This window comes from Siphateles boraxobius, unplaced genomic scaffold (assembly GCF_051911475.1).
Source record: "Siphateles boraxobius isolate OS27281-9 unplaced genomic scaffold, OSU_SipBor_1 63, whole genome shotgun sequence".
NCBI lineage: Eukaryota > Metazoa > Chordata > Actinopteri > Cypriniformes > Leuciscidae > Siphateles > Siphateles boraxobius.
Window position 1 is genome coordinate 3202935 of NW_027509190.1, and position 27072 is coordinate 3230006.

The 27072-nt window shown below is 41.3% G+C and overlaps 1 pseudogene; it reads left to right on the forward strand.

Moving 5' to 3' along the window:
- Positions 1-26142, forward strand: part of LOC143719440 (FGGY carbohydrate kinase domain-containing protein-like) — a 38457-nt pseudogene extending 12315 nt beyond the window's left edge.
- The last annotated feature ends 930 nt before the right edge of the window (positions 26143-27072 follow it).

Consider the following 27072-nt stretch of genomic DNA (forward strand, 5'->3'; position numbering starts at 1 on the left):
ATTGATCTGTAAATATTAAAAAGGAACCTCAGGATGCGGTAAAGCTTCATGCGGGTTGCCTTGTGTCTGTTTGTTCGTGCACACACCAGGCAAGCATCCAATATCAACAAAGTATTCTTTCGAACATTTGCTATGCAGTATGATTGATTCAAATTTTGTATCACTTTTTCTTTTGACACGTGTGATACACCATGATAATGCCTGCACAGCATTACAACGGTGGATGCTGGTAGAGCGATTCTACCCTGCTTGTCTCTCAGAATACCAGCTTGAACTGGTTTTACTTCGTTCGCAGCCCAATGAATCAAGTCAACTTGCGTAGGGTTAGCTTGCAGTACTTTAATGTCCAAATCATTAATCAGCGACAAATTCATCATAGGTACATCGTTGCTCTTTTCATTTACATATGGACTAAGTATTACTTCTTTAGCAGCCCATTTCGCGACTTCATCTGCAAACCTGTTTCCCTTAGCCTCATCCGATTAACCTGTTTTATGACCAGCTACTTTAATAACAGCAAGTTCCGATGGTTTCGATGGTCAAAATTGTTTTTCCGTCGGAGGTTTTGAAATTTCTTTCTTCCCACAATTTAGCAAAATCATGGACAACGGCGTACGCGCATTTGGAATCAATGTATATATTGATGCACTGAACTTTTGCCAACTGACAAGCTCTTGTTAGAGCAATTAATTCTGCTACTTGAGCTGATTTATATGGCAATGAATATGCCTCAATTACACGATCAGGTAATTTGACAATAGCATATCCACACAAGTATAAATTGTCATTTGGCTTGAAACAGGATCCGTCTATATACCAATTATCTCCCTCCTCCAGGAAAGATGTCGACACATCTGGCCTGCAGGCAGTCGAAGTTTGGATTCTGGTAAGGCAGTCGTGGTCGTCACTCTCAAATTCACCATCTGTCAACAACCTGTGCAGATGTACAGTAGGACCATGAATAACAGAAGTTACTTTCAACGTTAAATTAGCAGTTGCTAATAATATAGCCTCATAGCCTGAACGACGTTGAGCAGTCATGTGTTGAGTAGAAATGTTATGCATAATTGCTCCTACCTAATGTGATGTGTGAACTGTGAGTGGATATGATAAAACAACCCTTTCAGCATCCTGTACCATGATCGCTGCAGCAGCCACTGCACGTAAACAGGCCGGGAGTCCCCGAGCCACTGAATCAAGAGTTTTAGACAAATAAGCTACTGGACCAAAAGTGCCCCCATGCTCTTGGGCCAGGATTCCTGCGGCTGTGCCCCCACCTTCGTGCACGTACAGGTGGAAATCTCGCTTGTAGCAAGGAAGGCCGAGGGCGGGAGGCCTTAACAGAGAGGATTTCAAATGTCTTAACGCTTGGTCCATCTCACTTGTCCATGTAATGTCCTCTCTATCATCCAGCGTAGCGTCTCGCAGGATTTTGTCATACATGGAGCAATTTGGCACCCATAATCGACAGTAATTGACCAGTCCCAGAAAGCTTTGCATTTGCTTCCGTGTTGAAGGGTGCTTGAACAAAGCGATGGCTTTGACTCTGTCCGCAGACAGGCGAACTTGGCCTTGTGACAGTTCATTGCTGATGTAATTGACTTTCCTCTGCACCCACTGAAGTTTCTCTTTAGATGCCTTGGAACCAGCCTCTGCTAAAACGTTGCAGACAATTGTAGTGGCAGCAGCACACATGTCCGCAGAGGCACCAGTGACGAGAATGCCATCAGCGTATTGGAGCAGGCAGGTGTCAGGAGGGAGTCTGACATCCTTCAGCCTTGCGTGCACTACAGCGGAGAAAACAGCCGGAGAATCTCTGAACCCTTGAGGGAGTCTTGTCCATATGTACTGGCAATTCTGAAAACAGAAACCAAAAAGTGGCTGAGTTTGTTGGTCAACAGGATTGCTGAAGAAGGCGGAGCATAAATCAATGACAGAATAAAATGCATGTTCTAAAGGAATAGAATTAATAATAGTTTGTACATCTGGCACAATAGGAGCATGTGGTTTTATCAAATCATAAATTTTTCTCAAGTCTTGCATTAAGCGCCAAGAACCATTTGCTTTCTTGATTGGATTAATTGGTGTGTTGTAAGGTGAATGAGTGCGAACCAGAATGCCTTGAGCCAGAAACTGATCAATGAGGGGTCGAATTCCCTCCTCTTTTTCCTTTGAAAGCGAATATTGTTTTTAAAAAAAAAACAGGCCTATTCATTGTCAAATTGGCCACATAAGGTTGGATATCAAGAAGTCCCACGTCATCCTTATGGGCCGCCCACAATTTCGGGTTTACATCAGCTACTTCCTGTCCGAGCTCAGCTGCAGATACATCCTCGAAGAGAGCACTTCCTGTGTCGGTCGTAAGAGAAAAGGCTGCTGGAAACATGAGTTGCAAAGAGTCAGAGTCAAATCCTAATTTAACACCCAACTTATGCATTAAATCTCTACCTAACAAGCAGAATAAAGAATCAGGTATAATTGCAAAAAATCATGCATTTTGAACAATGATGGTATATCATTAGAAGTAACAAATAAAGGTGGTGTCAAATTACAAACCATTGGAATATTATCTATTCCTATAGAATTTAATGTCTGTTATTCCTTTCCCCATTCAGTCGGATACACAGGTCTCTGTCTTTCAGAGGGAGAAAGAAAGGGAGGCCATCAGAGCGCCTAAACATCGGTTTCTCATTATTTTGCTGAAATCTCTCAGCTTTTTTTCTGCAAAATCGCTGTGTGTGTCCGCTGTGTGTGACATAAAAAAACACTTTATGTCATTCCTAACATTGGGTGGCGGGCGATTTTGGACAGTGGAATTTACTTGGAACATTGCGGGAACTTTTCCTCGGGAGTTTTCAAATGCCACAGCAGACGACAGTTCACGCAAGCGTCTACCCAATTCATCAACAGAAATGTTACTAATGTTGGTTATAGTTATTCGAATCATTTGTGCAGTCTCGTTGTGCATGTTATTCAAAAATGTGTTCACAAATAGTAAATAATTTTCATCAACAGGGTAGGATTTATTTTTTATAGGTTCCGAGACAGGAGAAGTTTGAATGCTCTCATATCTGGGAGGGAGGGGCGCTCTGACTTCAGCAGGATGTGAAATAACTTTCTCCTTCTCAGGCTGTTCAGCTTGAGGGGGAGAAAGATTTTTGTTGTTATCCACTTTTGGACCACGATTCCAATAAGATTGCATGTCTTTCCAGATCTTATAGGTACGTTTCATATACGAATAATCCCAATCGGGATCGCCCCAATTTCCAAAAATCATGTATTTTGCTTCACGCATATATGTGTCTTTAAATGAGCCGTCACGAGGAAACGCATCTAATTGTGTTTTGCCAGTTGACCAGCCAGCTAAATTTGACACATATGGCTCCGTAAAAAAGGCTTGATTATTTCTAATCATAAAATCTTTCGGAGATTCATTTTCTAACGGTGGACTAATTTTATTCCCCATTGTACACACACAAAAATTTCTCCTTCATGCAACTTAAATAAATTGCAATATAGCCAAATGGAACTGTAGGGTATGGACCAATCAGACACTAATTATTCATTATATACAAAGGTTTATGAAACTCCAAAACTAACAGCCCAAATGAACGAACACAAGGGGCAGAAACAGTGTCATGTTACAGGGCATGATGAGGAGATTTTACGACCTCCGAGGAATGTGGCCACATGCACAAGAGAGAGACTATGAAACAGTTACCCTCTTTAAAACAGACTTTGCTGCATTAATCATAGACTAACTGATCTATAAATGAACATGCATAAAACTGTGAAAGAAACAGTGTAAATGGTTGACTGTCTCGTGTACTATTAGGTATATGTTATGGTATGTATCCTGGTATACAACCAACTAACGATCAATGTAACCTCACCTGTATCATGCCTCCTACCTAATTAATCCTCATTTAATGACTCACACTTTGATGTTCATCACCTTCTTCTAGAATGCAGTGTGGATGTGTTATAGCTATCTGAGCATTAATGAAGGTATAACCACGCTAGGGACAAAGACCCGTAAATCAACTAAGAGCCACTTTCCCTCTCAGACATGTCACCTTTCTGATTGGTCGAGTTCAACCCTTAGGGGAGGATCTTTTCCAGGCTTTATTAGAGACAGCCCACATGTGACCTCCCTCTCTTAGTTCTTTCATCCAGCCGCAACACTGTTCTGGTGATCCTGGGGAACCCCCTCCCCCTCCACAGGGGCCCCAGGGCCCAGCAGGCCTCGATCCAACCAGATATGGGCACAGGCAGGAGAGAGAAGACTCACAAAGAACCAAGGACAATCTCAGGAGTTTTGGAACAAAGACTCCAACCAACAACGACTCCAATCACTCACTCTTCCGACTTCCTCACTTCTCCTGAGTGCTCAGCATGGCCTCAACAGGGCCCCAGGCCCTGACCAAACCAGCCATGCGTTCCTGGAGAAAGAGAACTCTCAACCAACTTCCACTTCACACTGCCGGAACCATCAACGACTTAAATTTTCAACAACTTCAAGAATTGTTCCCACTACAAATGCAAGTATTCAATTCAATGAAATGTGAAAATGAAATTCTGATGGTTCTTCTCATAGACCCTTTCTCCGGTTGCCAATTTAATCCTATCACTTACCTATTTCTGTATATGTGTGTGTTTAGTTTATTCATGTTTATGATTTAGTTAATAAAACTTATGCACTTTATGTATTTGGTTCTGATTTGCTTGCAATACGAAGTCCCTTTATGGTTTCGGTTCTTGCTACATGCTCAAAACGCTGTACATATTAAGAAATAATTATTCTTCTGTGGCCAGGGAAGATACCCTTTTCTTAGAATAAATGAATAATCAAAAGAGTTCGTTGGACGAACTGATTAATTGATTGTAATATTAATTTAGCCATGTCAAGTTAATCCAATTAACTGACCCAAATATTCAAAATTAATCATAACAAGTTATTATTGATTATTAATATTTCATATAGCTAGGTTCCTTACAGAACTCAAAGAAAAGTATACAATTTCAAATTAATTGTGTTAGTAAATTGGCAAATAGAGAGAGAAATAAGAGAGAAGAAAAGAAAAGAGAAAGTTAAAAGAAAAAAAATAGTGATTTATTTATTCATAGCCCTAGACCAAAGGGAAATTAAAATAGACTTTGCAAAAGAAAACAAATTATCTGTGTAGCAAATCTATTTTTTTCTTGCAAAAAACGGAGGAAAGTGATCAATTTTCCTTACGTTCTTCCCGCATTTATCGAAAACACGAGGATAACCGGTCCCGTATCGTTTTAAACAAAGACAAATAACATCGAAAGAGGGAGCTCAAATCTCTTTTGCTTGTTCTTCTCACATTTTTTATTAAAAATACGAGGCTACCGTCCTGTATCGTTTTATACAAGGACAAATAACAAAAAAGAGAGAGAGATCAGTTCCCTTTTTTCTGCTCTTCCCGCATTAATTAAAACACGAGGCTGATTTCACCAAATATGGTAAAAATCACGGCACTACAAATACGTTTTCTCAGCAGACAGTAAGAATCAACTTTCTCTTTTGTAAAAAAAAAAAATTCTTACCTGTCTGGAGAAATCCCTGACGACGCCCCCAAGTGTTAGAATCGAAATGAAATGGTCCAAACGAGAAGTGCCCAAATTCTTGTTTTTTTATTATGAATAAACAATTCACAACTCCAGCGCCGGAGGGAGACAAAATGCTCGGCTCATAATGTCTAAATTATACATTATATAGGCAAAGTATTACAGGGAGGAGTATAAGTCTAACCAATAGAACCAAACATTACATCATTGGCATATCATATAGACTTTATATTACAACTTCTTTATATGGGCAGTATGCGCTAGAATCTCCTTGCAAGCCTGGAGCTCAGAGGAAGCTCTTCAATGTGTAACATAGAAACACAAAGAAAGAAAAGGAAGAGAAAGGAGAAGGGAGGGGGCTCCTTTCCTCATTAATGAATACCAGATGTTTAACTTTACATACATAGAAAAGAATGTGCAAACGTGTCGGTTTTAGGCTGAACAAAGAATCCTTCTTATGTTATAGATTTATGCTGAGGGAGAAAATATATTTCTAACAGGGTGTGAAGATTTTCATAGTGAAAACAAGGGTTGTGTACCGAAACCTGGTACCAATATGGAACCGGTACCTAATGGCTCGTTTCCACGGAGCGGTACGTTACGGTACGGTACAGTACAGTACGATTTGGGATGGTAAACCCTGATCTGGCTTGCATTTCCACCGCCAACAGTACCCTTACTTGATAGGCGTTGTAGTGTTACAAATTTATTAAAATGTTTCAATTTAGGATCAACAGTATTTTAACTGAGGAAGTTACCATTTTGAGGCATAGGACATTAACCGTTTTGTTACTTCTCATCTGATGTCACAGACCTGCCTGTTCCTGTCTGTCCTGCTCTCTCTATTGTAAGTTAAATTGATCAGAGCACTGAGACTATCACCTTTTGTCTTTATGCACTGCCTGGCCATTAAGCTCTATGATAATGTGAAGGTATCGGTGAAGAGTCTGGCTGATTGGATTAGGATATTTACATTACACTGTTATGCTGATTGGATTAGGATGGGTAACACTCTCAGTCTAGGGCAAGTTCCTAAACTTGTATGCCTCATTTACATGCTTTTGTTTCAGAGTGTCTCCACCTTTATGTAATTCCTCCCCCTGAAAGGTTATATGAACAAAAATGTATACTGCCTTAGTTAGACTTGGGTAAGATTTTGGACGAAGCAGACTAAAGCAAATAAAGAATCCTGCTTTAAAGATAAGCCAAGTTTCCTGGTCTTCGCTTCTGAGTTTTTCTACACTTAAGAAGAACAAGGTTTACAACAGTATCCTCTCCCCAAATTTGTCACTAATAAAACTCAATAAAAAATATTTAAAGAAAAGGCTTATATTTACCTTTTAATAGTTTGTTTACATCTACCTTGTAAATATATTTTTTTATTAAAAATGTTACAATTACAACAACAATTCAAGTGCAATCTTTCTTTGTAAAAACTAAAGTATACATTTTATCATACATATTTCAAAGTTAAGGATTCATTACTTTGGATATAGCCTAGGCTACATTGGAACAAACACATAATAACATATTATTTGATTACTTTATTTTTGACAAAACATACTATAGGCCACCTATTCTTAACCATAGGGCCGCGGCCCGAGCGCCACCTGGAGGGCCGCAAAAAACTTTACGTTTTTCACCTGTGGGCCGCGAGGGCCGCGGGACCAAACTAGTTATCAATTGAAGACACCAGAATGACCACTGTTATCCATGAGACAGTTACGGCCGCTTCACACCGCAAGCGTCAGCGGCACGTGAGCAGCGCATATTTTTTTCTTGCATGTTAATCAATGAGTGCATTCACACTGCGAGCAGGAGCAGCGCGTGAGCGTCAAGCAGGAGCGTCGCGTGAGCAGCAGTGAAGCGGGGGATTCGGCGCCGAGTCTATTTTTGCTGCGATGCTCACGCTCCATTAAAGTGAAAGCACACTTTAGATGGACAAAATAAATTTTATTTCACACAAAAAGTGCCCAAAATGCACAGAATAAGCATGTCTAGTGAGTTTTAACAAGAACTAGAGTAGGCAAAAAAGGCAAGGAATATAGGCAAATTCAGTTTGGGTGAAAGTATGGTGTATTATAAAAAACTAAAAAACCTAAAGTAAAATAGCCAGAAAATATTATATAAAAACTTTCTTTTAGTTTATGAAATACACAGACAGCTACATAGGCTAGCACAACCCAAATCAAACCCGAGTGTGCGGTTTTGTGTGTGTGTGTGTGTGTGCTTTATCTGCGGAGTTTGCATTCTTGTAAACCTATTGAAAATATGCTATGACTCAAACGACAAGATTGGAGCTGTTTTCTTGGTTGTTTTGTTGTTTACTGACATTTATATGGTTTACCAACTTCTAAAATCAAATGTATAGTTGTCTTTGTAAATAATTGTTCGCTTATATGTAGCTTTGGAGCCGCTACTGTGACACTGTACAAACGCTTCCAGTGTGAATACTCTCGCGTGTCTGCAGCTGCAGTGACGATGTAGTTACGCTGACGCACTGCTCAAGCCCCGCTCACGCTTGCGGTGTGAAACAGCCGTTACAATGCACCATCCCACCACTATCTGTGAAGCAGGCCCAAGTGTCTCATTAAGAGGGGAACATAAATAGGGAGTTGTAGCTTGTTCAAATTGGACTGTTGTGATTGTTATTGTTCATTTATAACAGATATGAAGAGCAACTTCAGGTTCTACCATGCAAAAATGTAGACTGCTGAAACAATTATCAAATTATTTTGCAGATTATAAAGCTATACTTTTTAATTTGCACTTTATTTAAATTTTAATTTACAACTTATTTATTTTGAAAAATATTATTATGCATTTATTTATTTAAGCAACACATTTTATTGTTTTTATTTTTATTTATATACATTTTCACAGGCAGTGACATTCACAGGCAGTGATTCAAGTGATACAGCAAATTCTCTTTTGTCTTGTCGCGCATGAATGGTTCAAAAGCATTCGCACGAATAAGAGCGGGATCATGTAACACTAGCCAAAGGATGACAAAAATAACAGATGCTGCGTTAATTGCGTTAATAGCCCTATTTGTTTATTTCATATAAAATCGCAGCATTTTGCTTCATATAATCGCATTGGCTTGACATCGCGATTGCGATACGATTAATCGTGCAGCACTAGTTAGGCTAATATGCCTGACTTGAGCCTTTAAATTTGTTCTTGATGCAGATTGATTTGTTCCATGAATTGTTGTGTGTTTTGCATCTTGTTGTAGCCTATGTGCATGTTTACATACACAATAACCTGTTAAACTGCAAGTGGATTTCATTTAGTTATTGAATACAAATCAAACCAATGGTGAGATCAATAAACCAATACAGTGCTAATATTTGAATGGGCCCTGGGCCACTTTGTACTGTAAAATTTGGGCCCCGACATCAAAAAGGTTAAGAACCCCTGCTATAGGCTATTTAACATATGAGCAAAATTGGCAAACAAAAGCTTATTTGAGATGGCAAAGATTTTACAGTAAAAATGTATAATCTATCCAAAACTAGTCAACGAAATGTTGTCTTTCATATGTCTGTAACATAGGTCTTTCGTTTATATTAGAAATATAAATGTTAATTTGCAGTTTAATACGTTGCTTATACAAATACATTTTATTTCAACATATTTCAGTCGATTTTTACTCATCTCAGTATAGCAATATAGTTTGCTAAAAGCGGATCATTCATTCACACACAGAAACGCGATTCAAATTTAAACTGTCTTTTTGCGAGTTGTGGTAAACAGCGCATCTCTGCTGTTCATTCATTCACACACAGAAACGCGATTCACTTGAGAATGAAAAAAACTTACTACAGTATTCCTCAGTATTATCCTACAGTATTATCATACATATTTTAAAGTTAAGGATTCATTAGTTTTTATATAGCTTACATTGGAACAAACACTATAATAACAACTTAGTTGATGAGTTTATTTTTGACAGAACATAGCCTACTATATATTTAAAATATGAGCCGAAACTGGATGACAAAAGCTTATTTGATATTTTAGAATAAAAACTTTATAATCTATCCAAAACTACGAAATGTTATCTATGGGATCAAATTACCGCCAAATGTATTGCGGCCACGGATCAAAATATATTAAGCGTGAATCAAAAAATAACAAGCATGGAAAAAAAAAATTTAAACACATTAAAAAATATTTTTCATGCTTTCTTTAAAATGATGTTTTCCTTGGTTTTATAACTCTGTACTTTGCGCTCTTTCATTTTCTGCTCATAATTTATTTTTTGGTACGCTTGTGCTGTTTTCCTCTTCGCTCATCTTTCCATGTTCTGGGCTTGCTCTTCCAAATGTTGCAGTTCGAGTTTCATGTAAATTAGGGCGGGCTTAAGCGTCACCATTGGTCCACTGGTTCTAGATTGACAGCTCCTCCTCTAGCCAATCAAACGAAGAGGGGAGTTGACGTCACTCCAATGCGACTCGCGCTACTGTACTGATGTTCTCTCGTAGCTACAGGTGAAGATAACCATCAGCTCAGCTGGCAAAAATCTTTCCGTGGCAGGACACCGTTAAACTGTATGTGTGCCTGGAACTCGACCTGTTACGTCTACCTGGCGATCCGTTATCGTTAAATTCGTCACTTTAACGACGACGACCTGTTGTGTCGTTAGTTGACAGTTGTGCCTGTCTGACGATCCATCATATTAACCTTTAAAGATGAACTGAACTGAAAAAAATCAACGTTGATAACATGTTGTTTATGACAATTAAAAGTAATTTACATTAAAAATTGTAACTAAAAATATCAATATAGCTTTTTTTAAGCAGCACAAAAATTGCGTTTGTTACGCTGGCAATTTCGATGACGTCACTGGCATGGTAGGACCCGCGAAGGTATATAAGCAACAGCTGCAAGTCCTATATACACACACGAAAATGAGTAATTTTAATGGCATGAGTTACGCATTTGAGCATGTGAGGGACATGCCAGTTGTATCTGACTACCACCACATGGAGAACGACCAGTTTCAGGCTCCACATACAGTACAGGATCGTTTGGGGGAAGCGGGCGCTGCCGGAGCATGGACACTGCACCGGAGTCGATCTGTTGAAGAGAGGTCAACCTGGAACATTTATTGATCGGCGAAAATGCATCACCATGCACCGTTCATTTCGGATGCTGTGCGGTGAGAGAGACATGTTGGAGGAGGCTATGCTATCTCTAAGGGATGTCCGAGCTGAGACGCTGGAGCGCCCCATAAGTAGCTGGTATGTAACAGTGTATTTTACGAATTGGCGACTGCGCTAGGCCAGGCTAACTTATATCCTTTTCTCAGACTGTTAAGCTTAACAGTGTACCGGCAGTTCACTCTTTGGGCGAGGGGGCATTTGGGAAGGATGAATAAGATTCCGTTCCCATCCTGTGCAGTGAACTAACGTTAACGTTACATCTTTTCCCCTCAGCTGAACATCAAGGATTCTAGTATGCGTTGGACTTGTAGCTAAATAAAACATTTGATGTCAGACGCTTCATGTACTCATTGATGTTTTCAACACATCTGTCTCTCGTACCTAGGATTAAACACTAGAAATCACGACTAGAATAATTTTGTTGACAAGGCATGGGGTAGAGAGAAGCTAGCTCTGATAGTGTTGGTTAGCATCGGAGTAGCCTACCATTCCAGTGACGTAGTTGAATGTTGAAATCCAACATGGCGCGCCCGTGTAACAACAACAACATTTTCAAAATACCATTTTATCCCTTTCAACAAATTCTGCCATTTAAATAATTGTACCAATGAGAATAAATAAAATACATCTGTTATATCACATTTTTTCAAATTTCAGTTCAGATCATCTTTAAAGCCCTGGCCTTACTTCTGGACCTTGCACTGTGAGCGTTGATCACCTGCGAGCCACACAACAGTGTTTCATTAAAGAATTCCTGATTTGAACGAGAAGTTTGAATGAATGACTCACTTATAAAGACAGTAACTTGCCACCACCTACTGGCCGCTTTACTTTCATATTTAATCTATGACATGGAAGGGCAATGTCGGTCCTCCTGGATGCAGAGTTTAGCTCCTCCAACCCTAATCAAACACACCTGAACCAGCTAATCATCATCTTTAGGATTATTAATACTGCTAGCTAGGTTTTTATCGGAGTTGATGCTAAATTCTGCAGGACAGCGGCACTCCAGAAACGTTACCTATCCCTGATCTTTTCAATAATTTTCATGTTAATGTATTAAAAATTTAAGCTATATTTAAAACATTAATCCTAGAGTAATATGCAATTATGTAGCTATGCAAATGAACACAATAATTATAATAAATCACTGCATATCAAATCCACCTGGTTTCTGTAATCTCCTCTGTACACTATCATTTTCATTAATCTTTAGTCAAATGGTACATCTATCTAGTCTAGAATTAATTTACCATGCTACCTAGGCTATATGATCGCTTAACAACAACAATTAAGAAAATATTTCAGGATGGCGTATTTAACTGTAACGGATCACCAGGTAGGCTGTGCATCTTTTTTCCTTTTACAAAGGCTACAGGTTTATTTTAAATTTTAGTTGTTGTTCTTTGTTTTACATACTCTGAACTGTACCACAAATGCCTTTGTATTCGTCTTGTACTTTTTGCACTGTATGCCTTGTCTGTAATGGAACTAAATAATATAAAGGCTGTGTGTAGCATTGAAAGGTCAAAGTCCTAAATTCTTCAGACGGGTAAAATGGTCGTTTTTAACTTAATTTTAGCAAAGAAATGTAGTGTTTCAAAACTGCATGATGTTTTAGAGCTGCTTTAGGATAATCATGAGCCATTGTCTAACACCAATTACCAGTGTGCGCATTAAAATGTAGGCTACCTCAAAAAAGGAGGAATTTAATTATTTGTATATGTCCAGAGTTCAGATAGCTTTACTGCTTAAAAGTCCTTGTAAAGTTTAAAATAAACTTTTTGTGAAAAATATTTTTTAATGTGTTTAAAGTTTTTATTCATGCTTGTTATTTTTTGAATCACGCTTATTATATTTTGATCCGTGGCCGCAATACATTTGGCGGGAATTTGATCCCATTTTTGATTCACGCTTATTATATTTTGATCCGTGGCCGCAATATATTTGGCGGGAATTTGATCCCATAGTTATCTTTCATATTTCATCTGTAACATAGTAGGCTAAACATAAACAACAGCGCCCATCTGTGCCGTTAATTCATTCACACACAGAAACGTGATTCAAATTTAAAGTCTTTTTGCATTTACAGACATTAGGACAAAGCACAAGAATAAAAAACTTAGGGTAGCTACTCACAATTCTCGGCTAGATCGGTCGCTCCTCAAAATGAAAATAAACCAGTACATGTTCTGAGGTAAATGTCCCAGGATTACTCCTCACAGTCACAGCCTCACAAGCCGAAAAGGTACATTAATCTGATGATTAAATTTGTTGTGTTATCGCGTTTATGAGGGACGTTGACACGTTTGCATGTGTCGCTTCAGATCATTTGCGTTTGAATACCGCACGCTCTCCGTGGGCGTGTCACATTAGCAGAATAATGAGCTGAGAGAACGATAATGAGATCGGCTGACACCCCTCTCTTTTTTATAGATTACATAAACAGAGAATATTTATTTTAGTTTTGAATTAGATATTTTAAAAGTACAAACTTAAATGATTATAAAGATATATTGCTCATGCTTGGGTGAATAGTATTCGCTGAGTTTTGTTTAAGTTTAGAGACGTGCTCCAGAAAAAAGGTTAACCGAGATGGAGAGACAGAAAGCACACCCTGTTTATTTTCTTTATTTTACAAAAGCACAATGTTTTATTTCGATTGTAAGTGGACACATAAAAAAATAGACATTCAACAGTTTATTTTTTTATATTTCTTAAGTGTGTATGACCAAAAATGACAGAGTATTTTAAGTCTATTTTCCTGCTACTGTATGTGAAAAAAATCGAGCAAAACGTGCCGGCGCGTTTGTCGACCCCAGAGGGTTAAAGAAATCTTAAACATCATAGCCACACAAATGGGGTTCAGGCAATGCGTATTGGTTATATTCACTGCATGCATAACGTTAGCCTATTCATAACAAAACGAAATATAAAACAACCCTGCCTCTTTTCATTTAAATTCTAAAAATATTACAATTATTAATATGGTCCAGGCAATATGTGCATTTGTACTAAACAACAAATGTTGCAGTAAACAACATTACAGTGCTCATCTTCACTGTAATAAAATTAAAAATGACAAAACTCAACTCTGTCTCTTTTTGTTAAACTTCAGTTTTATCAATAATAGCCATTATAAAAGTATAAGTAAAAGGTACAAGAAGCTATACAATAAGAAATAAAGCAAACCATTCAGTCAAAAGTCAGCGCTCTAGTCTAACGTTACAACAGTAAAGTTAAATAGCCTAAATATATAAAGTTTTGAAACTTCACTTAGCCAGGGAACAAATTATAGATTCACGAGACCAAAGATCGCCCGTTTGGTCTACACAAGACGAATTATATCTCATATTTAACCACTACAGAGACGTCAGCGGCAAACATCAGAACGACTAGCCGAGTAAAGGCTGTTCCAGGCGGGGTACATGAGCGCCGAACGCCCTGTGATCGCCTGGAATGAATCTCACAACCTAGATCAAATTTTCATAAATCTTTATAAATAAACCACAGATTTCAGCTTTAAACAACTACATTCTCACCTGAAAAACTCTTAAAATGACATTTTGAGACACAATGACAGTAATATATTTCAACTGTATATTAAAAAATGGTGCTTCTTATGTTGTCATTCCCCTTTTAGCACGTGCAAGTGACTATTCTCTGTCAACCAATCAACATTCTGCAGTGAGTCTAGCTCCACCCTTTAGGTACCGTACCACTGTGCTAAGTACCCCAACGGAAGGGTACTGAAAAAGTGGTATGGCTTTTGGCAGTGGAAACGGAAATAGTTGCGTACCATACTGTACTGTACCGTACCGCACCGCTCGGAAACGAGCCATAAGTAACCGACATGTACTCGGACTTATGCCTCAGCTGTCGGTTGAAATACTTCCCTCGATCGTTCACGCCGGTGTGATTAGACACATAAATAGACTACCTACTAGCAAACAATACATTTATTGTTTGTAAAATACACAACGATGTCCATGGAAGCAGCAATAACAATCCTTTCAATTATAAATTGAAGAAGTGTTTATATGCATATTGTGTAGGTAACTATAAAATTTACTCTATTCTTCTCACACTTCATTGGCCACTTTCATGTATTTTGGGAGAAGTGGATGAATTGACGCGCTATAGGCCTAAATCTGACAGATGCAATTCTCTGAACTGCGGTGCGTACTAACATGGCGAACATTATGCGTTAGATCAACTAACATGAGTCATGACCATTATAAAGGTTTCTTAAAAGACAAAACACATTCACTTACATGTATTTAAGAATAAAAAATATCAGCCAAGGACTGACTCGCCCGTCACGCAACCAATCACAATCACGTTTTGTTCCGCAACATGTTTAGTGTGAAAATGTAAAGTTGATGTCCCTACAATAACAGACCTACATAGATCTAATAAATTAGTCAGGAGTCAGGAGAGGTGTCATATTTGGCCAGAGAAGACAAGAAATGTGTTAATATTTCTGCAAAAGAGAAGCTAGTTTGTAGCACACCAAGAATACACACTACTTTGCTGTTAATTAGAAATGTAACTGCTATTTAGTGTTAAATTATTGTAGTTGGGTTAGGTGGCTTGGGTTTTATTGTGAATTTATTATGAAAATTTGTTGTGTTTTGTATTTAGTACACTTTAAATATTTCAGTATACTTTAAAAAAATCTATATATTGTTAATTTTTAAGATTATTTTATTTATTTATTTTTCAATAAAAAAGCCGTTCTTTAATGTCATTCACCATCGTTTTGAGGCTCTTTTTTTAAAGTATCGGTTCAGGCACCGTTTAGGCAGCGGTACCGTTTTAAAAGTATTGATTTGGCACCGGAAAAAAAAAAAACGATAGCCAACTCCAGTGAAAACTATGAATAGTTGTGCGTTCACTGTGTTTTTATCCTTGTTCGACTCCTTTGTGAGTCGAGTCTCCTGTGCGATCTGTGTTTGTTTGATGCTCAGAGCTTCAGTCATTTATGAGGTTGTGCTTTGTGTTAAGACGCTGCTTGAGAATGTTGGCAGAAAGACAGTTTATTTGGGTTTGAAACAGAGCCATGATGTCTTGGTTGATTAATTGATTGATTGGTTGGTTGGTTGATCGATTTGATTGGTAACTTGGTTGGGTTTTTTTCTTGATTGATTTATGATTGATTTGATTGGTTGGTTGTTTGTTTTATTGGTTGATTTTTCTTGGATGATTGGTGGTTTGTTTGTTTTTTCTACTTGGTTGGTTGTTTTTTTCTTGGGTTGATTAGTTAATTGATTTGATTGGTTGGGTAGTTGGTTGTTTTTTTATTGGTTGGTTAATTGATTCGATTGGTTGGTTGTTTTGTTATTTTCTTGGTTTATTGGTTGGTTGGTAGATTTTGATTAGTTGGTTGGGTTTTTTTCTTGGTTGATTGTTTGTTTGGTTGATTGATTCGTTAGTTTTTTTCTTGGGTTTGTTGGTTGGTTGATTGATTTGATTGGTTGGTTGTTGTTTTTTCTTGGTTTATTGATTCGATTGGTTGTTGGTTTTTTCTTGGGTTGGTTGATTAATTTGATTGGTTGGTTGGGTTTTTTTCTTGGTTTATTGGTTGATTGATTGGTTGTTTTGTTCTTGAAAGGAGTGGTTGTTTGGTTTTTGTTGTTTTTCTTGGGTTGGTTGGTTGATTTGGTTGGTTGTTTTTTTTTCTCGGTTTATTGATCGGTTGATTGATTCGATTGGTTTTTTGGTTGATTGGTTGTATTGTTCTTGGATGATTGGTTAGTTTTCTACTTGGTTTGGTTGATTGATGGATTGTTTTTATTGGTTGGTTTAGTTGATTGGTTGATTAGTTGGGTGGTTATTTTCTTGGTTTGGTTTATTAGTTGGTTGGTTGTTTTCTTGGTTGGTGGGTGGTTGGTTGATTGGTTGTTGTCTTTATTGGTTTGTTGGTTGATTGGTCGTTTTTTTACTTGGTTGGTGGTTTTCTTGGTTGTTTGGTTTATTAGTTGGTTTCTTGGTTGGTTGGTTGTTTGTTTGGTTATTTTCTTGGTTTTTGGTTGGTTGTTTCCTTGGTAGTTTGATTGATTGGTTGGTTTTGTTGGTCGTTAGGTTGGTTGTTTGGTTGATATTTTAAATTGGTTGTTTGGTCTGATTGATTGGTGTAGTTGATTGGTTGGCTGTTGTTTTTTTAGTTTATTGGTTGGTTGGTAGTTTGGCTGCTTGGTTCCAGACAGTCATCACTGTACTACAGGACATTGTGACAAACGTTACAATAAACACATAATACGCTATATATACAGATGGTTTACATGAAAATATATGAATATCTTAATTAGAGCGATGTCATGTGCTTTCAGGTGGACCATGTGGTGAACGGACACGCCGCTTCGAGGCAGCTGAAAGAGCAGGCGGAGAAGAGGTGAGCATCAGCCGCTCTGATGCGTTTCTGTTCTCACTCAGTCTGATCGCTGAGCTTTTCTCTGCAGTGGGAAACACGTTTACTCCTGCCTGAACCTCCATCTGGAGCACATGTCTGGAGACGCAGCACAGCCGGAGCAGCTGACGGCCGGCCTGCACATCTGGCCTGATTTCCACGGCAACCGCTCTCCTCTGGCCGACCAGACATCACGGGGATCGGTGAGGAACGCTGTGCTTGTTACAGTGCTGATGAAAAAATATAATAGTTTTCATTGTACTGCCTTTAATTTAATTTAATTTTTTATTATTTATTAATAAAACTGATAACTGGACGTACATTTTCTGCAGAATATGTGAGTGGTGCTTACTGCGGCAAAATTTGGCACCAGGCAGTTGTTCGGATGTTGTGGGTGGTTGCTAGGGTTGTTAGTGTAGTTGGTAGGCAGTTGCTATGGTGCTGCTAGAATGAGAATATTGAGAATGAACTCCAAATTAACATTTATAATAATGACAATCTTTTTTTTTAATTATATTTTTGGGCTTTTTTCCTTTATTTCAGAGGACATAAATGTGGATTTAACAGGGACATTTGCTTAATGTCATGAAAATAATGTTAATAGCCCTAGAAAGTACTTTTTTCTTTACGTTCTAGAAAGAAAGATTTTCTTTACGTTTAATATAATTTCTTATTTTTAACCATTAAGAAAAAAGACACATCAGATAGTTTTAGCTTTTATAACTAATGTTTGCAGTGGTGGAGAGTTGATTGATGATGTCACTGCTGGTGTGTGCAGGTTGTGGGACTCACTTTATCACAGACACTGGATGATTTAGCTCTGCTGTATCTAGCAACTCTTCAGGCCATCGCTGTAAGACACACACCACACACACACACACTCTCTCTCACATACACACACACAAACACACTCTCACTCACACACTAACTAAGTGTTCAGTATTACAGTGTTAATGTGATTGTGTGTCTCTGTTGTATGAAGCTTGGCACCAGACACATCCTAGATGCCATGAAAGAGGCAGGATATGACATCACAACCCTCTTCCTGTGCGGGGGGCTGAGCAAGAACGCGCTGTTCGTATAGACACACGCCAACACCACGGGTCAGTGCTCACTCACACACACGCTCATATATCTTACATGACATGACCAACACCACGGGTCAATGCTCACTCACACACACACTCACTCATTTATCTGACATGGTAGAGACCTGCGCGGGACGGATTTTATCCCGTTCCTGCAAAAATATATGTTGTTTTCTCCCGCTGCTGCCCCCAACAATCAAGTTTCGTCCCGCTCCCGCCCGCAAAATCCCGCGGGTAAACGTATAAGTACTTTTTTTTTTAAATACATTGCATATTCTGCCTGCTACTCTGTGATTTTTTTCACTTGCTCCCCTGTTGAATATAAAAAATAAAATAAAAAATAAACGGAAAATAAACAAATGTTTCGTTTTATTTGCGTTTAATTCAATGGATGAACATGAACAAGGAACTTAGAACAAATAAATACAGTAAAAAAGTAAGAAATGTACATAAATAAAAATATACCATAATGATTATAGTATAGCCTAATAAAGTATCTTATAATAATAATAAACCTGGATTTCTTTCATGTTCAAAAGTAGCCTATATATAGGGCCTAATACTGCTTAAGAATGCCGCCTTTGCTTTTAGCAATTCCTTCAAAACATTAAACAAAAACTATCCTTATTCCTCAATAACAAAATATACCAATTTTAAATATTTAGCTAAATAAAAAAAAACTGAATTAACTAAAACAATAAAAAAAAAAACTGTATGACTACTTAATGTGCCCATGCAGGAATAGCATGTCGTTCACTGATGAGGGCTTCAGATTAATCCGTCTCTGCTCCAGTATGCGACCGCAAATACTGAAAGCCCTCTCCGATGGTGCGCTGGAAGCTGGAATGCAAAGTACATGGCGTGTGTCATGCGGTGCAGACATTTTGCCTCTGTGTGGTAGGCTTGGCTGTTCTGCGCCTATGAACCACGCGAGAGTTAGCTTCCGACCATGTGCCTGTAAATCGTTTTTATTTTAGTTATCCTTGTTGGTTGTGCATTAGATAAATAACGGTTTATTTGTTTCTAGTTATTTTATTTTGTTCTATATTTCCCACAAATAATTTTATTTTCCCGCAACCCGCACACAATAATATCTTGCCGCCCGCACCCGCATTCACCCATCAAATATTGTCCCGCGCCGCACTCGGTTGCGCTGGGTCCCGGGGTAGTCTCGCAGAAGTGCAGGTCTCTACACTCAGGTATCTGACATGACATGACCAACACCACGGGTCAGTGCTCTGAGGGATGTGTGTGTGTGTTTCAGGGCTGCCGGGAGATGGTTCTCACTGCGGAACATGAAATCCACGGGGAGGAGTCGGATCCACTCCTCCCACCTTACATACACCTAAACCTAGCCAACTCCGCCCCCTGATCCCTAAACACACCCCTAATCCCTAAACCCAACCCTAATCCTACCCATCTCCACCCCTTGGATCTTGATCCGACTCCTCCCCGTGGATCTCATGTACTGCATTGAGGTGCTACTGGCTGCCGGTGGTCCTGTCGGCCGAACCAGAGGCCGTTCTGTTGGGAGCTGCTGTGATCGGAGCCTGTGCTTCATCTGACTGTGGCTCCATACAGGTACAAAAAACACACACACACACACACACACAAACAATATCAGCCGCTGTGATCGGAGCCTGTGCTTCATCTGACTGTGGCTCCATACAACCCTAATCCTACCCATCTCCACCCCTTGGATCTTGATCCGACTCCTCCCCGTGGATCTCATGTACTGCATTGAGGTGCTACTGGCTGCAGAACACAAAGCAGCAATTCGTAACAGAAATATGGACTATGAAATTGCGAGGCATTATGTACAAGCTAATCATGGTTCCAGTGCGTCCTTAAAATTTTTGGGTATTGAAAAAATTCTACCCTCCCAGCGAGGAGGTGACATAGTGAAGTCCCTACTACAATGGGACGCTTTCTGGATTTTCACTCTTAACACAGTAGAACCAAATGGCCTTAATGAGGAACTGGGCCTTTCATGCTTTCTATAATTCATGTTTTTTATAATTCACATTCTTAGTTAATTATAGACATGTTGTTAGCGGGTCTGCATGTACACTTTTTTTGTGTATATGTTTGTGTGTGTGTATATATAGGCTATCTATCTATCTACAAACAGGGGGGGTTGGGGTTCGTGTACTTGCGCGCGCCTAGGACTGAAGCACCTTTTAGACAGGACGCGGAACGCTGCGCTGCGCTTTGAAACCTATTAATTTCAAGGACTTCCAAAGATACATAACAGCTACAAGTATATGCACTATGCAAGCACTATATACATGATTCACCCTATTATACTTTATCGACACAAATTGATAAGTCAAACAGCAAACTGCAATCCCCAAATACTCTTTTAATCGACGATTGCTTATGGCTTATAAGTAACTTAAATAAAACTAGCTACATTACTAGTTCTCATTAAAGAACTACATTCGATTCTATTCGATACATTCAGGTGCCAAAGGCTTACTCTCAGTACGGTTGACTCTTCTCAGTCTCTCAGGTGCCAAAGGCTTACTCTCAGTACGGTTGACTCTTCTCAGTCTCTCAGATGCCAAAGGCTTACTCTCAGTACGGTTGACTCTTCTCAGTTTCTCAGGTGCCAAAGGCTTACTCTCAGTACGGTTGACTCTTCTCAGTCTCTCAGGTGCCAAAGGCTTATTCTCCGTACGGTGAACTCTTCTCAGTCTCTCAGGTGCCAAAGGCTTACTCTCAGTACGGTTGACTCTTCTGATTCTCTCAGGTGCCAAAGGCTTACTCTCAGTACGGTTGACTCTTCTCAGTCTCTCAGGTGCCAAAGGCTTACTCTGAGTACGGTTGACTCTTCTCAGTCTCTCAGGTGCCAAAGGCTTACTCTCAGTACGGTTGGTTCTTCTCAGTACAACAGGTGTAGGAAGCTTACGGCTGTGAAGGAGCGTCGACTGGACAGCAAGTAGGTACTCCACGTACGTTTGGTCTTCCCAATACGTCGGTGCAGTAGGCTTAGGGCTGTGAAGGAGCGTCGACTGGCAGCAGGTAAATCCTCTCAATACAGTTGGTTCTTCTTAGTTCAACAGGTGCAGAAAGCTTACGGCTGTGAAGGAGCATCGACTGGACAGCAAGTAGGTACTCCACGTACGTTTGGTCTTCCCAATATGTCGGTGCAGAAGGCTTGGGGCTGTGAAGGGCGTCGACTGGGCAGCAGGTAACTGGGTTTATTCCCACTCCCAAGAACAGCGAGGATGAGACGAGAATGCACCGGCCTCAGATGGAACACACTCCGAACAGCAGGTAACTGGATTTTCTCCGTCCCCCAGAACAGCATCAATAATGAAGCAGAGTACAACAGGATTTAGATACACAACACTCAGAACAACGGGTACCTGAGGTTTCCTCCGTTCTCCACAACAGCAACGATGAGACAAATGCAGCGGGCTTCAGATGGGACGCACTCAGAACAGCAGGTAACTGGATTTTCCCCGTCCTCCAGAACAGCATCAATGATGAATCAGAATACAACAGGCTTTGGATATTCAACACTCAGAACAGCAGGTAACTGGATTTTCCCCGTTCTCCAGAACAGCATCAATGATGAATCAGAATACAACAGGCTTTGGATATTCAACACTCAGAACAGCAGGTAACTGGATTTTCCCCGTTCTCCAGAACAGCATCAATGATGAATCAGAATACAGCAGGCTTAAAGTCCGTTTTCACTTAATCTCTTCCTCAGAAAACTCCCGACTGTAACACAAGGCAAGACCGATGAACATGTGACAGAATTCTGTACAGTAAGCATTCAATAACTCCACTTCAACCACACACAGTGGGACACAGCATTAACTCACGTCACTCTCATCCACTCCGTGAAATTTAAGGTCACGGCCAACCTCCTCGCTCTGGACAGCGGGGGTAATTAGACGGAAGAATTCAGCGACTGCAATCACAAATCCTAACAGCTGTCTTCTCATTCAGACATCTGGACTCCGTTTTTTATGTCATTTCTCCTCATATATAATCTTTTCGTGTATAACCCACATATAATACAGCCAGTAGAAGGTTGGTACTTATCTTCACCCCAGTAAGTGGACTCGATAATACTTCATAGATGACTTCGCCCTCTGCCTCTCTGTTCTCCGTCACCCAGTTCTTCGTAGCGGATTCCCTTCCCACGGATCGATCTCGCCAGCCGATTTGTCCCACAGAAATCTCTCACTCTCTCTCAGCAAGAAGAAAAGTTTGAACGCCGCAGCAATCCCACCCAACCCACTCAGTCTCTCAAAGTTTTGCTTTTGTCTGTTCCTAAAAGCGACATGTCCCAATCGTCACACAGTCACTTAATGCGCCGCACCTTCTGTCACTTTGCCATCAGCGGCTGCTGTTCCTATGGTAGCGACGCATCTGAGGCCGGCTTGGTGTTCAGTTGAAACCGCTCCGGGCGGAAACATCCCCCCGTGGGCTGTGTAGTTCCGTCTCTAGTTCGTCACCTTGTGACAACTTCACCAAGGATACGGCTCACTTCAGGACTCAAACGGTAAGTAAGAAGGTAAGAGTTCTTCTCAATACAGAATCCTTTCGTCAGTGCACAGTAGTGGGACAATGATTCAAAGGCTTACTTCACCAGCGATGCTGCATACTTCCAGACTCAGACGGTAAGTAGGAAGGTAAGGATTCTTCTCAGTATAGGATACTTTCGTCAGTGCACAGTAGTGAGACAGTGATTGAAAAGCTTACTTCACCAGCAATGCTGCATACTTCTAGACTCAGGCGGTAAGTAGGAAGGTAAGAATTCTTCTCAGTATAGGATACTTTTGTCAGTGCACAGTAGTGAGACAGTGATTTAAAAGCTTACTTCACCAGCAATACTGCATACTTCTAGACTCAGACGGTAAGTAGGAAGGTAAGAATTCTTCTCAGTACAAGATACTTTCGTCAATGCACAGTAGTGGGAGACGGTGGTTTAAAAGCTTACTTCACCAGCAATGCTGCATACTTCTAGACTCAGACAGTAAGTAGGAAGATAAGGATTTTTCTCAGTATAGAATACTTTCGTCAGTGCACAGTAGTGAAACAATGATTTTAAAAGCTTACTTCACCAGCGATGCTGCATACTTCTAGACTCAGGCGGTAAGTAGGAAGGTAAGGATTCTTCTCAGTATAGGATACTGTCGTCAGTGCACAGTAGTGAGACAGTGATTTAAAAGCTTACTTCACCAGCAATGCTGCATACTTCTAGACTCAGACGGTAAGTAGGAAGATAAGAATTCTTCTCAGTACATGAAACTTTCGTCAGTGCACAGTAGTGGGAGACGGTGGTTTAAAAGCTTACTTCACCAGCCATGCTGCATACTTCTAGACTCAGACAGTAAGTAGGAAGGTAAGGATTCTTCTCAGTATAAGATACTTTCAGCAGTGCACAGTAGTGAAACAGTGACTTAAAAGCTTTCTTCACCAGCGATGCTGCATACTTCTAGACTCAGACCGTAAGTAGGAAGATAAGGATTTTTCAAAGTATAGAACACTTTCGTCGGTGCACAGTAGTGAGACAGTGGTTTAAAAGCTTACTTCACCAGCGATGCTGCATACTTCCAGACTCAGACGTTAAGTAGGAAGGTAAGGATTCTTCTCAGTATAGAATACTTTCGTCAGTACACAGTAGTGAAACAATGATTTAAAAAAATTACTTCACGAGCGATACTGCATACTTCCAGACTCAGATGGTAAGTAGGAAGGTAAAGGATTCTTCTCAACATAGGATACTGTTCGTCAGTGCAAAGTAGTGAGACAGTGATTTAAAAGCTTACTTCACCAGCGATACTGCATACTTCCAAACTCAGCTGTATCACTCTGGGCTTCTGATGGAGAGCAGATATAATAACTTTTCACAAACGTGTAAGCAGGGGTTGGGGCCGCTTCTCAGTAAAAGCACACCACACTCGTGTTCACTTCAAATCCACAGCCATGAATCAATGTATATAAATAAGGCAAAAACACTGCAATTCATTCACACGATAGGGCTGATCAGAGGCCTCAATCCATTCGTTACACTCCCTTGGGGGATATTTAATCCTCAGTTCCTCCTCAACACACTCTGAAACACATAGCTTCCCCAACAGTCAGATTTACATTCACTGCATCCTCTTCAAGCTTTTCGAATGTTCATAAGATGAAATCAATTCACTTATCTTTCTCTCTTCCCCACATCCAGACAACTTCCCCGAGTAAAGCTTGAGCCCCAAACTGCTCCAAAAACAAAACAGACCACATCCACGTCCCGTTCCCCGAAACCTCTCTGGATAGCCCTTTTATCTTTGGCTTGTGAAGCCGGACACCTGTGTGAACGCCGCTCCTCTCTCTCTTGCACCTGCAGTGCATTAGCGCTAATCAGGCCGGGCAATGTTTCTGCCACACCTGGAACTGGAGTGGGATGTGTCGCAAACAAATCGTTCCCTCGAGAAACTCGTGACTCACCAAGAAGGTTCCGCTCACTACGCGTTTTTGTCACCCGTGACATCCCCCCCGCCAATCGGTTCTAGTCCCGAGAACCGGTGTTCTTCAATTCCATTCGCCATACCTCTCAGGAGGCTGTCCTCGGGTGTCCCGCTGAGACCGTCGGAGTGGCGAGGGCGGAGCCACTCTTGCTTCAACTTCAGGGTCCCTCGGGACCACAGACCACCCTACCATGAGTACCTCTGGGGCGGGTGGCGCACTTGGGGCCTCGGCCGCTAGCTGCGAATAGTTCGGACATGGACGGAGCAAGTTTCGATGGAGCACCCGTATCGGTCCTGGTTTCCCCTCGGGTCGTACCGAGTAAACTGGAGCATCAGGCCCTTGTCGTCGTTCCACCACATATGGCGTCGACTCCCAGCGATCGCGGAGCTTCCCCTTCCCTGAGCGCCGGTTGTCCCTTACCAGCACTCGCTCCCCTGGTAACAAAGGGGCCTCTCGGGCAGTCCGGTCGTATAGCCGCTTGTTCTTGGCGGCTGCTGCACTCAGATGATCTGAGACTCGTCGGTAGGCATCGAGCAGTTGGTGGTGGTGCCGATTCACCCAGTCAGTGGTACTATACCCTCTTTCTGCAGCCTCGGTCCCCAGGAGCAAGTCCACAGGTAAGCGGAGATGGCGCCCAAACATAAGGTAGGAAGGAGCATACCTGGTGATACTGTGCACACTATTGTTATAGGCTTGCAACAGAGAGGGGAGACTCTCGGCCCATTGGCCCTGTTGTTCACTCTCTAGGGTCCCCAATAACCCCAACAGGGTCTGGTTCAACCTTTCGCACCCCCGTTACCCTGAGGATGGTATGAGGTCGTATGGGTCTTCCGGCACCCATAAAGGTGGCTCAGCTCTTGGATCACTCGGGACTCAAAATTTGAACCTTGGTCTGAGATTAGGGTCTCTGGGGAGCCAAAAGGTTGTATCACTGCCCTCCAAAGGGCGCTGGCTGTGGTAACTGTCGTCTGATCTACAGTGGGGATGGCCTAGGCGTATTTAGTTAATAGGTCAGTCATCACCAGGATATTTTGAAATCGATCCGTCGGCCGACCTAAAGTCAGGAAATCGATTCCTATGATGTGCAGAGGTGCTTTGGGCCACAGGGGGACCAATGGGGCTCGGATTTCCTTCCTGCGTTTGAACAACGTACACAGTGGACAACTCTGAACGAACTCCTCAACTTTCTTTTCCATCCTAGGCCAGTAGAAATACCTCCTCAGCAGAGACAGCGTCTTCTCTTGGCCCTGATGGCCAGTATGGGTGTGGAATGCAGTCAATAGCTCGAGACTTGGCCCTCCGGTACCACCACCTGGTGTACTGTCTCCTGTGTTCGGGGATCTTGCATCGAACGGCAGATTACCCCTTCTCTAAGTCGCAGCCTCTTCCACTGCCTTAGGAGATGTTGTACTCCCACCGTCTGAGCCCGCTTTCCTCTGCTCTCGGCATGTATCCCTGTCTAAGGTACAACGTAACCTGACACAGGTCTGCATCTCCCAGCTGCAGCCTTCTCCACCGCCCGGGGTCCCATCCCCAACTAGACGGAACAGCCCTCAGGGTCCCGGGAGCTTCCACCATTGCCATCAGCAACTCGTCTTCAGGGCCAGGGGTACAAAGGGGTGTTTGGTTGTCCCTCCGGATGACTGGGAGTCTGGACAGGGCGTCCGCATTTACGTGTTCTCTGCCGGGTCGGTATTTAAGCTGTTAATCATAATTTGCTAGTTGTGCCACCCAACGCTGTTCTACTGCCCCCAACTTGGCGGTCTGCAAGTGTACTAATGGATTATTATCCGTAATCACCGTCACCTTGGCTCCCAACAGGTAATCTTTGAACTTCTCCGTCATGGCCCACTTCATTGCCAGTAGTTCGATTTTGAAGGAACTGTAATTTGCCGCGTTCCGCTCTGCGGGATGTAAACTTTGACTTGCGTATGCAATCACTCTCTCCACTCCTTGGTGCTCTTGGGCCAACACGGCTCCCAAACCTGCATTGCTGGCGTCAGTGTACAGAAGGAACGGCTGGGTGAAGTCTGCGTAGGCCAAGATAGGGGCCCTCAGAAGTTCCTGCTTGAGGTTCTGGAAGGTGGTCTCACAGGTGGAATCCCAATGCACTGACGGGGAGCCTTTGCCACGGGCACGTCCGGAACCAGCAAGGAGTTGGTTCAATGGCCAAGCAAGCCCAGATAATCCTTTTATAAAGCGTCGACAAAATCCCACGAACCCCAGGAACGACCGCACCTGTCTCACTGCCCGGGGTGGCTCCCACCCTTGGACAGCTGCCACCTTCTCCGGGTCGGGGGATATCCCTGCAGCACTGACACGATGTCCC